Consider the following 18,992-nt stretch of genomic DNA (forward strand, 5'->3'; position numbering starts at 1 on the left):
AGACCTTCCAAGGTTAACTCATCCGAAATGCAAGCACTTCTGGCCTAGCTCTGCAGAAACAACAAGTGGGGAGCCCTGCAGTTAGCTGGGTATGACTAGAGCCTCAGCAGGAACCACAAGGCTTTTACCTCTGGAACTGCTTGTGGAATCTGGGTTTGAGTCTGGGAAGACTAAGGGAACCTCAGCTGATTAAGAACACCAGGCCCAGCTGTGCTGCAAGGACACAGGCCCTGGAAGAGAAGGACCCAGCACACCCATGAGTGCAGAGGCAGGAGGGTAGGTAGTGGGCACTTGCTGGAGGGTGGAGCTTTTGGTTTGGGGTTCCTGATCAGAGGGGAGAGTAAAGTGAAGCCAGAGACACCAACCCTTCCACCCCAGGATTAGAGGCACTTATACCTTTTTTTTTTTTTTTTTTTTTTTTAATTTACAAAACATGCATGGGTAGTTTTTCAACATTGCTTGCAAAACCTTCTATTCCAACTTTTCCCCTTCTACCAACCCTCTCTCCTAGGTATCAGGTAGTCCAATATACATTAAAAATGTTACAGTATATTATATCTTTTATTTTTAAAAAATTTTTTTTGAACCAGCAAAGAAAGAACCCCATCATAGAAACATCCTATGGGATCAGAAGACCAGGGTTCATCTTCAGAGGAGGACACTGAAATAAAAAAACTTTCTACCCCAAAGAGTAACTTGAAATGGCTCTCTGCCCAGAGAGAATTTATAGAACTCAAAAAAAGAATGTAAAGATCAAATAAGAGATATTGAAGAAAAACTTAAAAAAAAAAATCCAAGAAAATTATAAAAAAAAAAAAAAGTTAACCATTTAGAAAAGGAGATAAAAAATCTCAAAGAAAAGTAACTTTCAAAATTAGAACTGGGCAAGGGGAAGCTAATGAAGCTATAAGAGACCAAGAAATAATAAAACATTATAAAAATAGAACAATGTGAAACAAGAAAAACAACAGATCTGGAGAACAGATCAAGAAGAGAAAATGTAAGAGTTTTGCACTGCCTGAAAGTTGCGATCCAAAAAAAGGACCTTGACACAAAAATGTAATAAATAATCCAAGAAAATTGTCCTGGAGTGATAGAATATGAGGGGAAAGTAGAAATAGAAAAATCCACCAATCATCACCTCAAACATGACAATGTTCTCTTTTGTTTCATTTTGTTTTTTTTTTTTTTTTTCTGTTTTTCTTTTTTCTTATTCTGTTTCTTTAAATAAAATAAATTTGTAAAAAAATTTAATAAAAGGATTCTAGGAAGATGGTGGAGTAGATAAAAAAATTCCAGGCCCTATAAATTTCTCCCACTAAGAACTTCACCCCAAAGTGAACTTGGAGAGGCAGAAATGAAGTGTGAGGCAGTTGTCCTAAGACAACTTAAGAGGATCTCAGGAAATATGGGACTTCTAGGATTGGAGGTTTTGTCTTGTGAACTCAAAAACACCTCCAGGCAGAAACCCTGAAATAAAAACAAGCCCCAGAGACAGCTGTGTTGGACTTCAGAAACCTCTTACAATTGAACTAGAGAAAGGAATGACTCTTCCCTGACTACGTAGAGAAACCCGGCTCAGCTATGCTAGTCAGAATCAGCCTGGGCTGGACAATGGAGGAGAGTGTATACATATCCAGTGAGCCCAGTAGAAGGGGTCTTTGCTGGCTGTGAGTACTTGCAGGAGACAGAAGTTCCTAGTTTCTATTCCAAAGCAGAGCTGAAGTTTGTAGCCACTGGACAGATCACAGGCAGCAAGATCATTTGTGGGACAGCATGGTTTGGGGTCCCAGCAGTAACTTGAGGGTAGAGAGAAGAAAGTGGGATCCCAATCCTGGGACCCTAGACAGATCTCAGAAAACAACAGTAAGAAAGACCTGGGATCTAGTACACTATTCCCCCACCTAGAGCCCATTACAATATTAATTTGTTAAAAATACAACTAATATTCTATAAAAAACAATCAGCAGGGTGATTACACAGAGGCCTGGAGAAACAACATATACACAGCAACAGCAAGATTATGTGATGATCAATTCTGATGGATGTGGCTCTTTCCAACAATAAGATAATTCCTATGATTTATAGGCCATTTCCTATGATCTTGTGATGGAGAGAGCCATCTACACCCACTGTGGGAACTGAGTGTAATTCATAACATAGCATTTTCCTTCTTTTTGTTGTTGTTTGCTTGCATTTTGTTTTCTTTCTCATTTTTTTCCTTTTTAATCTGATTTTTCTTGTACAGCATGATTATGGGAATATGTATAGAAGAATTGCACATGTTTAACATTTATTGGATTACTCCGTCTAGGGGAAAGGATGGAGAAAGGGAGGGAAAAAAATTTGTAACACAAGGTTTTTCAAGGTGAAAGTTGTCTATGCATATGTTTTGAAAATAAAAAGTTTTAATAAAAAATATAATTAAAATGCAACTAAAATGAATAAGCAAAGGAGAAAACCAAACTATGGACAGCTACATTAAGGACACAGAAAATTTGGGTTTGTATTCAGAGGAATATAGTGAAAAAGCCATTCCATTTTTGAAGAAAAATATCAAATGATCACAAGCCAAAAAAGAATTCTTGGAAGAACTCAAAAAGGACTTCAAAAGTTAAGAGAGACAGAAAGACAGACAGAAAGAAATTGAAGAAAAATTAGGGGGAAAAATAAGAATAATCCCAAGAAAATTATGAAAAGAAAGTCTATTAATTGGAAAAAGAAAATATAAAAACTTAAGAAAATAATTCTTTGAAAACTAGAATTGGGGCAAAGGAAAGCTAATGACATATTAAAACACCAAGAAATAAAATAAAAAGAATGAAAAACTATAATGTGAAAAATCATTAGAAAAACAACTGATCTAGAGAACAGGTCAAGAAGAAACAATATAAGAATATGTTGAACTAACTGAAAGTTACAACCAAAAAAAAGAATCTTGATACAATATTACTAAGAATTATGAAGGAAAATTGCCCTGAAGTTTTCAAACAAGAGGATAAAGTAGAAAGAGAAAAATTCATTGATCACCTCATGAAAGAGATTCCAAGATGAAAACTTACAAGAAAATCATAGCCAAGTTTCAAAATTCTCAAGTTAAGGAGCAAATACTTTAAGCATCATCAACAACACAATTTAAATACCATAGAACTCTAATCAGGATCACACAAGACCTAATAGCTTCTATGTTAAAAAAAATAATAATAATTTTGGGAACCATATTTTGAAGAGCAAAAGAGCTGTCATCATTGGGTAGTTTGAAAGAAAGGCTTGGAATGAGTTGAGTAAGATAGTTGATTCTAAACAATAAAAATAAAAAACCATAAAACTGGTTAAAGAAAGGTAAAAAAGAGCAATTATCTCATGCAAATAAGTGATCCCAAGGGAACCAAGGCCTTACAGTTCTGAATCAGTAGGTTAGTAGCACAGCAAGTAGCTGTGAGGATTATAATAGTTATATCAAACAATGAATTTCAAACTCAAAACAATACCAGTTATAATCCCAAGAGATTTTTACTAATCACAGTTTATAGTTAGATAGTTGTTTTTATTCTCAAGGATTTGCAATAAACAATAAAAATTTGCCAGGAATTACACATAAGAGATTTCACTTAACATTTTTCACTTGTTTTTCTTTTCTTCTCTAGTTTAAACTCATCCATAAAGATCAATCATTAGAAATCACTTCTATATAATAAAGAGACTTGAAAATTCTCAATAAACACATTCCTCAGTAAACACAAATGAAATTTGGAAATTTCATTAATAAACTCCTTTTCAGATCTAATAATCTTGCTCATAAGATGGTTTCAAGAAACCCGAGTTTACAAATTGTGATAACTATAAAAGGTCTTTTTTATTTCAGTAACTTTTCCCATACAGTAATTACCAGTTGCCCCCTCATCCTTTTCCATAATTTCTTCAGTATTTTCTGAGTCTCATCACTCATTAATGGACCCAGTTGGAAGTATTTTCTTTTCCTAAGCTATTATATTTCTGGGAGTTCTCAGGGAAATTGGATCTCCCCCTCCTTTGCCCTTAAATAAGTATTTCTACTGTTTCAGGAAAGAAACAAGACAGTTCTTAAAATTCAGATAGAACGTAATCTATGACAAATTTATTATTAAATTTATAATTTGAATACACACAACACAATTTTAAAAGTTATTTTAAAACTGATTAGTATGTAAGTTTAGCTTGTAAGACTCTAATTCTAATCAGATGTTTCAATCAACTCCAATTACTTTTTGGTTATTTCCCAATTCATAAAAAATTTTCTTTTTTGTGAGCCAGGAAAGAGTTAAGTGCCAATTCTATTCCAAAGTGTAAGCCTTTTCCTTCACCTTGAAACTTTCATTGATATAAACCCCAAATCCGCCCTTGGTAATAATGCAAATGCAGGTAGCTTAGTGCTAGAGCTTTAAAATGACAATAAACTTTTTTGTTTTCAAAAGTTTCCAGATTCTCACATCCTCTGTTCACAGTCAGTGCAAAAAGATTATAACTTTCTACCCATGCTCATCTCATTCCTACATGCTTACAATCTCTCACTTTTACTTCTATATAAGTATACCTCTAGTGGACTCTGATTAAAGCCTCTTTAAAACAGAATGTCACCCCCAACCAAAAATTAAACTTGAAATACAAAAATTAAAAGGAGAAATCAATAATATTGAAAGTTAAAAAACCTATTGAATTCATAAATAAAACCAAGAGTTGGTTTTATGAAAAAGCCAATAAAATAGATAAACCTTTTGTTAATCTGATCAGAAAAAAGAAAGAGGAAAATCAAATTGTTAGTCTTACAAATGAAAAGGGAGATCTTTCCACCAATGAAAAGGAAATTAGAGAAATAATGAGTTACTTTGCCCAACTTTATGCCAATAAATTTGATAACTTAAGTGAAATGGATGACTTCCTCCAAAAATATAGGCTTCCTAGATTAACAGAGGAGGAAATAAATTGCTTAAATAGTCCCATTTCAGAAAAAGAAATAGAACAAGCTATTAATCAACTCCCCAGGAAAAAATCCCCAGGACCAGATGGATTTACATGTGAATTCTACCAAACATTTAAAGAACAATTAGCCCCAATGCTATATAAACTATTTGAAAAAATAGGGAATGAAGGAGTCCTATCAAACTCCTTTTATGACACAGACATGGTACTGATACCTAAACCAGGTCGATCGAAAACTGAGAAAGAAAATTATAGACCAATTTCCTTAATGAATATTGATGCTAAAATCTTAAATAAGATATTAGCAAAAAGGATAATACACTATGATCAAGTAGGATTCATACCAGGAATGCAGGGCTGGTTTAATATTAGAAAAACTATTAGTATAATTGACCATATTAATAATCAAATTAATAAAAACCATATGATCATCTCAATAGATGCAGAAAAAACATTTGACAAAATCCAACATCCATTCCTACTAAAAACTCTTGAGAGTATAGGAATAAATGGATTATTCCTTAGAATAATCAGGAGCATATATTTAAGACCGTCAGTAAGCATAATATGCAATAGAAATAAACTGCAACCTTTCCCAGTAAGATCAGGAGTGAAACAAGGTTGCCCACTATCACCATTACTATTCAATATAGTACTAGAAACGCTAGCCTTGGCAATAAGAGCCGAGAAAGAGATTCAAGGAATTAGAGTAGGAAATGAGGAAATCAAACTATCACTCTTTGCAGATGACATGATGGTATACTTAGAGAACCCCAAAGACTCTGCTAAAAAGCTATTAGAAATAATTCAGAATTTTAGCAAAGTGGCAGGATACAAAATAAATCCACATAAATCCTCAGCATTCTTATATATCACCAACAAAATGCAACAGCAAGAGATACAAAGAGAAATTCCATTCCAAACAAATGTTGAGAGTATAAAGTATTTGGGAATCCATCTACCAAAGAATAGTCAGGAATTATATGAGAAAAATTACAAAACACTTGCCACAAAAATAAAGTCAGATTTAAATAATTGGGAAGACATTCAGTGCTCTTGGATAGGCCGAGCGAATATAATAAAGATGACAATACTCCCCAAACTAATCTATTTATTTAGTGCTATACCAATCAGACTCCCAAGAAACTATTTTAATGACCTAGAAAAAATAACAACAAAATTCATATGGAAGAATAAAAGGTCGAGAATTGCAAGGGAACTAATGAAAAAAAAGGCCTTTTAATATTTTCAAGGAGTATTCATAGTCATGTGGTAACCTACACATGTCCAACACATGGGCTACATCACATAACACTCAGGTTTCACCCTGGAATGTCCCAGTTCCCTTTGACATTTTTTTCAGTATTCTACTGACTATACCAATTGATGAGTCCAGAATTTCCCAAACAGAAAATGCAGTTTGATAACATAGAAATTAGAAATTCTGAAAATCAAAAGAAAGATTAATAAAATTGAAAATAAGAAAACTATTGAACAAATAAACTTAAGAGCTGATTTTATGAGAAAAAATAAAATAGATTCAACTTTATTTAATTTGATTTAAAAAGAGAAAGAAAAAATCGAATTACCAATACAAAAATGAAAAGGGTGTATTCATCACCAATGAAGAAGTTAAAGCAATAATTAGGAGCGATTTTGACCAACTGCATGCCAGCAAATCTGACAATCTAAGTAAAATGAATGAATATTTACAAAAATATAAATTACTCAGATTAACAGAAAAAACCAAAATATTTTATTCCATTCTAGAAAAAGAAATTGAACAAGCCATCTGGGACTATGTATAGAAGAATTGCACATATTTAACATTTATTGGATTACTTGCTGTCTAGGGGAAGGGATGGAGGAAGGGAGGGAAATAATTTGGAACACAAGGTTTTTCAAGGTGAATGTGGTAAATTGGCTATGCATATGTTTTGAAAATAAAAAACTTTAATAAAAAATACAACTAAAATGAATAAGCAAAAGAGAAAAATAAACCATAGACAGCTACTTTAAGGACACAGAAAATTTGGGTTTGTATTCAGAGAAATATAGTGAAAAAGCCATTCCGTTTTTGAAGAAAAATACCAAATTGTCACAAGCCAAAAAAGAATTCTTGGAAGAACTCAAAAAGGACTTCAAAAGTTAAGAGAGACAGAGACAGAGACAGATAGACAGAGATTGAAGAAAAATTAGGGTAAAAAATAAGATCAGTGGAATAGATTAGGTATATAAAACAGAGTGGTAAATGACTATAATAATCTATTTAATAAACTCAAAGACAACTGGGATAAGAACTCACATCTGACAAAAACTGCTGGGAAAAATGGAAAATAATGTGAGAGAAACTATGTATAGACCAACATATCACATTGTATACCAAGATAATGGGTATGTCATTTTAGTCATAAAGAGTGATACTATAAGCAAATTAGGAAAACAAGGAACAGGTTACCTATCCTATCTATAGAGAAGGGAAGAATTTATTTCCAAAGAAAAACTAGAACATTATGAAATGCAAAGTGGATAATTTAGATTTTGTTAAAAAGGTTTTGCATAAACAAAATCAATACCACCAAGAATAAAAGAAAAGCATAAAGCTAGGAAACAATTTTTACAGTAACTGTCTCTAATAAAAGCCTGATTTCATAAATATATAGAGAACTGAATCAAATTTCTGAAAGTACAAATCATTTCCCTATTGATAAATGGTCAAAGGATATGAAAAGACAGCTTTCAGATAAAGTAATCAAAGCTACCTATAGTCATATAAAAATTATCTAAATCACTATTGATTAAAGAAGAAATGCAAATTAAACCAACTCTGAGATACCACCTCATATCTCTCAGATTGGCTAAGATGACAGAAAAAGAAAATGATAAATGATGAAAAAGATATGGGAAAATTAGGACACTAATGCATTATTGATGGAGTGGTGAACTAATCCAACCATTATGAAGAACAATTTGGAACTATGCCCAAAGAACATACCTTTTGATCCAACAGTACCGCTACTAAAGTTTGTTTTCCAAAGAGATCGTGAATGGGGGTAAAGATCTACATGTATAAATATATTTATAGTATCTTTTTTTTTTTTTTTTTACTGGCAAAGAATTTGAAATTGAGGGAATGCCCATCAACTGGGGAATGGTTGAACAAGTTGTGGTGTATTAATGTTATGGAATACTATTGTACTATAAGAAATGATGAAGCAGTCAGATTTTAGAAAAACCTGGACAGACTTACATGAACTAATGCTGAATAAAGTGATCAAAACCAGAACATAGTAATAGCAACATTGTATATTGATCAACTGGAATTAACTTAGCTCTTCTCAACAGCACAGTATTCCAAGACAATTCCAAAAGACTAGTGGTGGAAAATACTATCCATATCCAGAGAAAGAATTGATGGAGTCTGAATGGAGATGAAAAGGTATAGTATTTTTGCATGTGTGTATGTGGCGGGGAAGGAGAGGGAGGGCTTTACCCTTCCCCAAAAGGCGATTGTATATGTATAATCTATATCAGATTACTTGCCATTTGGAGGAAGGGAGATGGAAGAGAAGATGGGTGAAAAATTTTAAACTCAAAATGTAATTTTAAAATGAATGTTGAAAACTATAATTATATGTAATTGTGGAGGGAAGAAGTACTAAAAAAAAAAAAAATCAAACCTTAAAAATACACATAAAATTAAAGGGCTTGAGTAAAAGCTTTAATTTGTAATAGTTAATTCCAGTTAACTTTCATATTGCTCAGAAAATATAAGATCTGGGTCCAACATCTCATGTGTGAAAAACTTTCTTTTCTTTAAGGAGAATCATTAAAATGGAAAAACTGGGTTGAGAATATCCTTCATAAAGTCTTCCTCTCAATCTTCCTAGTAATCTCTATCATTTCATGTTGACATTTGTTGGCATTTCCTCTTTTATAGTGGATTATAGAAACACTTTACCAGAAAATAAATTAAGCTCATGTCAAAATTATATTCTCAAGGGTCTTCATCTCACACAGCAAATTTCACTATTTACTATTTGGGAGTGTGATATAATTATTGCTTTGTTAACAATTAAAAAAAATTTAAAAATCAGGATTTGTTTCACAACTATAACAATATAGTATAACATTGAAAACATATTTTGTACATAATAGGTTTCTTAAAAGTTGCACTTTTAACTTTTTTTTTCTCTGTGTCCAATCAGTAATTAAAGGTGAAGGAACTGGGAGAATTGGAGTAGCAAATAGTGATATGTATTAGGTGAAACACACTGACTTCATTGTATGACTCAATTCTAGAGCTAACTCGTTCCCTTTCTATTTAATTTTGGATCTTGTCCTACTTCTGTCTTATAAAAAAAAGCTTTATTCAGTTGTGGAAATTGGGAGAAAACCTTATTGTACTGTTGTGTGCTGTATGGCTTGGAAGCTGGACCTCCTCAGCCTACTCTTTAGAAACCCTTAACTAAGGACCTAGGTTATACTAATCAAAAACCCAGTCAGAACCAAAGATTGATGCAAGTTTTCTCACAATTATATTCTCAAACAATCCATATGTCTTCCCTGAAAACTGGTGCCAAACAATTATTGTTTCCATGTTTCTTTGCTTGTTTAGACACTTGGGGGAAATGGGACACTTCTTTTCCTGAATTCAGGGAATTATACATGTTCACTCACCCCCTCCCAACTTGGAAAGTCCCTAGCTCCATGACCCTGAGTAGATCACTTAACTTTTGCCTTAATCCACTGGAGAAGGAAATGGCAAACCAGTATTTTTGCCAAGAAAATCCGATAGACAATACAATCAATGGGGTCACAAAGAGTAGGCTGAAAGACTGAACAAAAAATAAACAGTAGCTAATTATTTATTGAACATCTACAATGTGCCAGGCCCTAAAAGGGAAAAGATAGTGTCTGTTCTCAAAGAGCTCAACATTTTGACTTCAAGATCTAACCCCATATTGTTGTTTTTCAGTCATTCCACTGTATTGGGTTCTTCGTGGCCCCATAGACCATACCACAAAGTTCTATCTTCCACCTTCTCTCAAAGTCTGTCCAAATTCATAAGGCTGTATATAATTTTGGTCTAACACTGGTTGCAAAGCTTATAGTTGGCCTCTTATGCAGAACTGGAAGAAGTCATTACAGTCTCTGACCAAATTTAAAAAAAATAATTTTGTCTGGTAAGAATTTCAAGTTTTTGCCAGAGTAGTTGAGTGGAAGTTCAGCTGTCTATTTCCCATTCAAACAACTGACTTGGCCAGATATCCTCCCTACAGTTGTTAGTGTTTTTTTTACCCTAGAACAAGGTCAGTTTTTAATAAAAAAGCCACATGTAGATAAGAAGTCCTTTCTACTATGCTTCTGGCAACTTCTATAAAGCAAATATCTCACACAATAGTAAAAATGATCATGATCAAAAGGGACAAGATGGGAAAACTACATTTTGCTTAAAATACCATAAACAATGAAATAATATCAGTAATATTGAATGGTGTTACATCTAAATATTTAAAGGAAAAGTTCAATGTAGTTAAAGGGAAAATAAGAAAGGAAAAAGGAAAAAACTTTTTCATTGTTAAGGGCTTCAAGAGGTTCCTGTTAGAGCTACACAAATATAAGAAAAATACAAACAGAAAGAAGCTAAAGACTTGAATAGAATTTCAGAAAAGTTATATCTTTGGTCATTAGTGAACAGGACAGATTATGCTTATTTCTTACCTATATCGAGCTTTGTGCCAGGGCATGGAAACCACATAAACAACAGCAGAGAGTACTTCTGGCCAAATCATTTCCTAAATAGAAAGTAGACAGCTGAGTTTCTATGTAACTACTCTGGCAAAAACTTGAAATGCTACTACTATCCCTCAGAGCTTTCATTCACCCCCTCTTAATTGAACTATGATCCAGAAATGAGTAAAAACAATGGAGTTGCCAAACAGTGTCTGTTCCTTCATCTAGTTCTTCCCCAGGAATTTCTTCCTGATCAATCGCCAAGTCTCTTTCCTATCTCTGCCTTAAAACTCCCAGAGATTTTGCTGCTTCTATCAGCATCACCTAGTCCCACTACTGGTGGTTCTTCCATGTAGGATACTTCCTTCCTCAGGTCATTAATCTGCTTTTCTGACTTCCTATGCCATCAAGCTGGAAAAATGTCATATTTTGAACTCTTGTTGGCTCTACAATTTGATTTTGATTTGAAGCATTATTTTAAAATTGTTTGGAAAGTAATATTAAGACAGCTCAGTGGAGCGCTTTCTCTACTATGCTGTTTTGGCTCTACCCCCAGAAATTCCTCTTTTTAATTAAAATTTTTTTTTTCATGAAAATCCTCTTTTCCTTTCCCTACCAATGAAAAATCTGTTATAAATAAATATGTATGGTCAAGCAAAACAAATTCTTGCATTGACCATGTCAAAAAAAAAAAAAAAGTCTGCATCTGCACTCTGAGTCTATTACCTCTTTATCAGATTTCCTTTTAAACTCCATTGTACTCATTTTTTCTGTTAAGTTTAATGTTTCTACACCAAACTATTTGTATTTGTCTGCTATCTTCCTTTTGCTCATTTCAGTGAGTGAACCCTTCATGTTTTAACTTTTTCTTCTCATTCACCCCAATTTAAAAATAATAAGTTCTTCCAAGTTGTCCTTATTTTCTGTGAGCATATTTTTTCCCTTTCCTTTTCTTTCCTCTATAATTTTTTTTTAAAATAACAACTGCAACAAGTTTCTCTGATTGTCTTACTCAAGTCCCTCTGGGACCCTTGAAGATAGTATAATTCTGAATCTGGAAAGTAAAATATTTGTTACTTTGTTCTGCATACCTGTTCTCTGCTAATCATTATTACTTTGTATTACATGTAATACATGTATTACTACAAGTTAGCTGGTGCAAAGAGGTGCAACATTCCTCTGGCTACTCCAGAGCCCAGTGTAAATTATAAAATGATACAATTTCTCATTTATGGCATGCCAAAATTAATTTAATGCAATCTGTGAAGGCTTGTCAAGGATTTCAGTCTGCACTTACCTATCATTCCTTGCATGTAGATGTGCTGTGCTGATGGATACCATATTATTACCAACTGTTGTATCAATTTATTTTTAAAATGAACCCTTAACAAAATGGATAAAAGGAAAATACTTCAAATAAAAATGAAAATATTACTAACAATAATAGCTAGCATTTATATAGTGCCTACTATGTTCCAGGCACTGTGCTAAATGCTCTTCAACTATTATCTTATTTGATCCTCACAACAATCCTAGAAGCAAGGTGCTATTGTTATCCCTATTTTACAGATACAACTGAGGCAAATAGAAGTGCATGACTTGCTCAGGGTCACACAGGTGGTAAGTATAAAAATTGCCAACTCAAAAAAAGAAGATTGTTACTATATTAAAATAAAAATTTTATATAATTGATGTGAATCAGGCCGTGGATACTCTAAGATGGATTAGAATCCTGAATCTATTATATGAAATGTTACAAGACAGTTAAAATAAAAGAAAAAAAGCCAAGTTGCATCAGTTCCATGTTATTTACAATCAACTACAAGGCACAGAAATGTTATAGTGTTAGAAGTGGAGTATCTTTTAGCTATATGGAATGAAGATTGTAATCAAAAGCACATTTCTTTTAACAAAACAATTAGACAAAAACTTTAAGTTTATATAAGGTAGTTTAAAAAAAATTAGAAATGGAAGGATTCTGGGAAGATGATGAATAGGAATTGACTCCTAGAGAGAATTTATAGAGCAACTCAAAAAATAATTTAAAAATCAAATGAGAGACATTGAAGAAAAACTAAATAAAATAAAATAAAATAAAATAAAAATTATCCAAGAAAAACACGAAGCTTATGGAAAAAAGTTAACCAACTAGAAAAGGAGATACAAAGTCTCAAAGATGAAAATAATTCTTGAAAATTAGAATTGACAAGCCATTCTCCATTTGATAACTGGTCAAAAGATATGAACAGACAATTTTCAGGTGAAATTAAAACTATTTCTAATCATATGAGAAGGTGCTCTAAATCATTATTGACCAGAGAAATGCAAATTAAGACAACTCTGAGATATCACTATACACCTCTCAGATTGACTAAGATGACTGAAAAAGACAAGGACAAATGTTGGAAGGAATGTGGGAAAACTGGGACACTAATACATTGTTGAACTGTGAATGGATCCAGCCATTCTGGAGAACATTTGGAACTATGTTCAAAAAGTTGTCAAACTGTGCATACTCTTTGATCCAGCAATGTTTCTATTGGGCCTATATCCCAAAGAGATCTTAAAGGAGGAAAAGGGACCTGTATGTGCAAAATGTTTATGGCAGCCCTTTATGTAGTGGCAAGAAATTGGAAACTGAGTGGATGCCCCTCAGTTGGAGAATGCCTGAATAGGTTATGGTATATGAATGTTATGGAATATTATTGTTCTGTAAGAAATAACCAACAGGATGATTTCAGAGAGGCCTGGAGATACTTATATGAACTACTGCTAAGTGAAATGAGCAGAACCAGGAGATCATTGTACGTGGCAATATCACTATTATATGATGATCAATTTTGATGGACATGACTCTTTCCAACAATGAGATGATTCAGGCCAGTTCAGTTGTGATGAAGAGAGCTATCTACAACCAGAGAGAGAGAACTGTGGGGACTCAGGATGGGTCACAACATAACATTCTTACTGTTCGCTTGCATTTTGTTTTTTTACTCATTTACTTTCTTTTTTACATCTCATTTTTCTTATGGAGCAAGAGAATTGTATGTTTACACATATTGAATTTCACATATATTTTATATGTTTAGATTTCCTGCCATCTAGGGGAGAGGTTGGGGGGAAAGAGGAGAAAATCTGAAACACAGGGCTATGGAAGGGTCAATTATCTCTGCATATGTTTTGAAAATAAAAATTTTTGAAAAAAATTTTATTAAAAAATTAAAAAAACAGAAAATTAGAATTAGGCAAGGGGAAGCCAGTGAAGTTATGAGAGACCAAGAAACAACAATACAAGATTATAAAGAATAAGAAAATAGAATAGAATATAAAACATCTTAAAAAAACCCACAAATCTCTCAGAGATTCTTTATAGAAAACACAAAGGAATATTATTGTCAAATTTCAAAACCCCCAGATCAAAGAGAAAATTTTACAAGAAACAAGAAAAAAAATTCAAATATGCTAGAGCTACAATTAGAATTATGCAAAACTTATCAACAGCTGTAATAAAAGACTGCAGGTCCTAGAATCATATCAACCAACAATCAAAAGAACTAGGCATATGACCAAAAATATTATATCTAGCAAAATTATTTATAATTTTGAATGAGAAAAAATGGAATTTAATGAACTAACATATAAGAGTCAATATGAAAAGTCAATTTTAAGGAACTTAAACATGGACAACCTGTTTAAATATGGACAAATTGTTTACATATTATTTATAGATGGAAAAAATGTATACTATATATTTAAGATGCACTTCAACAATAGGGCAGCTCAAAAGAAAGATTGGGAGAGTCAAGGTAAAAACAGTAATCAGGTTATACAAATGAAGTGTAGAGGAAGACTAGAAATAGAGGTATTGGGGGGGAGGAGAGGGCTTGTAGTTCTGAAAACCTACTCATATCAGGAATAGATTCAATAGGCAACACTACATATATACCATGAAGGATATAGAACTCTCCAAAATCTATAAAGAAATAAAGGGGGGAAAGATGAGTGGATAGGGAAGAAAAGGGTAAAGGAAGGTCATTAAGATCTTTTGGTGGGGGGAGATTAACTAATAGGAAGGCAATTTGTGGAGCAGAATTTAATTAAAGAGGCAGCAGGGATAGAAAAGACGTGTGTGGGGGGGGTTGCTTTCTGGTAGAATCTTTGCCACTTTGTGGCTCTTAGTCTCTGGACCCAGAGTTCCTAGAGTACTTAGTTGCTCCTTAGAGATGTCCTCGCTAGAGTACACTGATATTTCAGGTCCTGAATCCAGGGCAAGCTTGAGTGTCCTGGAGATTCTACTGTCCTGAAGGCTCTGAGACTTTCAGAACTGGAAGACCTCCAACACACATTTGCTTTAATCCATTTCTTCCTTACTGCTAGTAGGCTTCTGGTTTTGCCAACATAGGCTAGATGAAAATACTTTCTTATTCATTATTCATTCTGACACTCTTTTATTTTAATCTTTTCTGAAATATGTTGGTTGTTTTGTTCCTATTCACTGCACCATCTTAATAGTCAACACACCAACTCAAGTCAAGCAAACCAAGTCAACAAGCATTTGTTAACAATTTAATTATGTAATTGTGCTAAGCACTAGGAATACAAAAATAAGCAGAAAGAGTCTCTGCCTTCAAGTTCACATTCTGGGAAAGAAAACACAAAAGGAACCTGAAAGGGAAGAGAGATGGGAGGGTATCCATATAGGAACATGGTAGAAAAAGTCTGGAGAATACACAGTAGACCCTATCATTGTAATGATAATGAATTGGATTTCACCAATAATTAAATCCTCTTCACATTGATTTCCACTAGTCCCAGAAAGGTGGTGAGCTGCTCTAGAGGAGACAATTCAGCTCTTTGAGTGCTATCAGGTTTAGGATGCTGCCTATAAAGATGACAATAAACACTGTATCCAGGACCACAACTAATTCATCACTGAACAGGATTTCATCAAAAATTTTGTACAGAATTACATGCCTGTGGAATAGCAGGTCCATAAAGACAAGACATTTCCTTCTTGCTATGTTGCCTGTGGAGTAGCAGGTCCATGAAGACAAGACATTTCCTTCTTCCTGTTCTAAAAGCAGTACCTCATTTTTAATTTCTTTTATGACTCCTTTGATAGGCAAGAGTTTTCCTGTCTCAGAACTCTTATCTGACATTAAGGGAAAGCAGTCTCCAAGGATCCCATCATCTAGGTGAACAGATAGAAAATAAATTGCTTCATTTCTTCTAATCATTATTTTGGTAGGAAATATTCTGTGGTTATTTTATCTATATTATCAATTAAAACATCTTTGTTATGATATTGATGTATCATTTGATTGAGTAGTAAAAAGTAAAAGGCATTGATAGGGACATATGACCCATAGTTTTGGAGAGATTCTGACCACATATTATCTAGAACCTGGGCTAGATAACTGCCCAGAAAGAGGGGATTCAAGCTCTATATGTAAATACCATGTATTTATGTAATATGTATTTATGATAACTATTCAATCACCATCCATTTCAAAAGTCTATAGCAGCTCTAGATGCAAACTATCCTTAGATTGTTCCTTTTCCTTGGATCTGTGAACTCAGCTATGTTTTTCTTCTTCAAAACTTGGAAGCCACAACTTTGGGTTGTACTACAAATTCATCCTTACATATTTCAAAAGATGCAATTCTTTTCCCCTCACCACAATAAAATCCTAATGACTTAAAAGATAATCTTAATGAATTGCTATGATTGTCCTCTCTCCACTCCCCAAATAATTATTTTATGACTCTCCCTCTGGTAAAATTAGGCACTCAACCACTTAACTAGGCTAATCCTTGGATAACAGATTTGTTAGCATAATCCCTTGTAAATCTCTCTACTTAAAACTTTTCTAGTTAGGTAGGACCTATCACAGTTTGTGCTATGTTGGTATAGCCTTCAATAAACGTTAGGTCACATCTGAGTTGTGGTAACACATCAGAAAAAAGGCTTTGATGGAGATACTAAGCAGAAAGTAAAATCTAAGATTTTTTTAAACCCCAGGAAATATATATATTTACAAAAATTATATATATATATGTATGTATATATATATACACATATATGTATATATGTATATATATATATACATACATATATAATACAAATATTTCCCCTGCAAACTTATTTTCAGATAGTACCTTGACTATATGATTTTGTTTTTAAAAAATTATACTAAAATTCCCAAGTTACTCTACTAATCTTTGCTTCTGATAAAACACTGATGGTCAATAGTACAGACTATCTACTGAAGTATTTTTTCACCATGCTAAACTTGATGCTGTGAAGATTTGGCCTTCTACCAGTCTTAGAATAGGTATTACTCCTTTACTTTTTGCTAATATTAAATAGTTTAAAATGTTGAACAACCAATCATCATACTGTTTGAAACCAGTTTCAGGTCTCAAATATCCTGGGTACTAACCTATTTTCTATGAAGGAAAACTTTGTTTACTTTAAACAAATTTACTTTACACTGCCTTTTCAAGAGGCATGATGTGGTGCCATGATGGATAGCATCCTAGTCCTAGAGATAGGGAGACCTGATTTTATATCTGAACTCAGATATTTAGCAACTGTTTTATTCTGAGTTAATCACTGTTTACTTCATTGTCTTCAACTAGAAAAAAAAAAAAAAAAAAAAAAAAAAAAAGAAGGAATAACTATATCACTTACTTCACAGGTTTGTTTTGAGGATCAATGAGATAATATTTGTAAAACATTTGGCACAGTTACTGTCATAATAAGAGCTATATAAATATTTGCTATTTTTATTATTATTATAAAAATGAAAATTCATATGTGAAGTGAGGTTCATTGGTTCATCTCAAATATGGCATATGCACTTGATTTTATAAAGTTCCATAAGCAATTATTATATCTATATAGAGATGATTCCCTGATACACACACACACACACACATCTATCTCTCTATATATCTATTTTTGTAGCTATATAATAGATTGCTTGCTAATACTGGAACTTATCTATCTTCTACCTCATACTTAGAATGCAATACCCTCTTGTGTAAATCCTTATTTTAGATTCATTTCATATACTACTTCCTATAGTAAGCCTTTTAGATACTCCTTAAATTGTTTTGTGTTCTCTCTCCTCAGATTTCTCATGATTTTTTGTATATGTGTTATATTTCCCCCTCTTTCCAAGTAGAATGTAAATTCTTTGAGGGCAGGGTCAATTTTTCCTTTTGTCTTTGTATCTCTGTTTCTAGCACAATATATTGTAAGAAATAGGTATTTAAATGCTTTTAAAATTAAATCTATGTGTCTTAGATGAGTAAACCTAAGAGCAATTATTTGATTGGTCCAAAGTCACACAGCTAGTAAATGGTCCCTCGCTACTAGAGAAATCTTAAAGCAAAAAACTTTCAGTGATTTCCCCATTGCTTATAAGATAAAATTCAAACTCCTTACCCTGGCATTCAAAGCTATCTGATTCTAATCAATCAATCTTTTCAGTTTTATTTCCCACACTCTTTTTGGTGTAAATTAGAATTTCCAACAGAGGTAAATGATGGTATAGTTGAGCTAGAAAGTTCTGATTTTATCAGGTTTATCTAACCTCTTCCTTAACTGTAAAATGGGAGTAAAAGTAGCACCTATTTCCCAGGGTTGTCATGGGGATCAAATGAGAAAATATTTATCAAAACATATAGCATAGTACCTGGCCAATAGTAAGATATGTGTCTGTGTGTATACCTTCCTCTAATCAAGATGGGATTTGTTTTCTAATATATTATTCTCATTTCTCTATTTGTTTAGATCTCTTACAAAGTCATTCCTGGGTTTCCCCAGCTAGAACTGATAGCTTCCTTCTTCATATTTTGTCATTCTTCTCTCAAGTCACTATGCATTTTTAATATTTTTATTAAAATGTTTTAATTCACATTTTTGCTGTCTTACTCATATAATGCAATAGTATAGACTCAATATAACAATAGCAGAATGCAGCAGTTAACTGGTTTATGTCAGTATTGTTTTAAATAAATAAATATATACATATATATAAATTTATATATCTAAAAATAATAGAAAAAACAAATGTATCATTTCTGCACTTTACTAGAACAAAGGAAAAAGGAGCTAAAGCCAATGCTTTACTACTTAAAATATATCTTAACATTATGAAGTAGCTAGCTTACCACTGCTCCAGAGAATCCCAAACAAAACCAAAGCAAAACGAGGAAAAACTCATTAATATAAATGAAAAATTGAAGGTCAAATAAGAGAGCAAAAGTAACTGTACACAAGTCACTAT

This window comes from Sminthopsis crassicaudata, chromosome 1 (assembly GCF_048593235.1).
Source record: "Sminthopsis crassicaudata isolate SCR6 chromosome 1, ASM4859323v1, whole genome shotgun sequence".
NCBI classification, from domain to species: domain Eukaryota; kingdom Metazoa; phylum Chordata; class Mammalia; order Dasyuromorphia; family Dasyuridae; genus Sminthopsis; species Sminthopsis crassicaudata.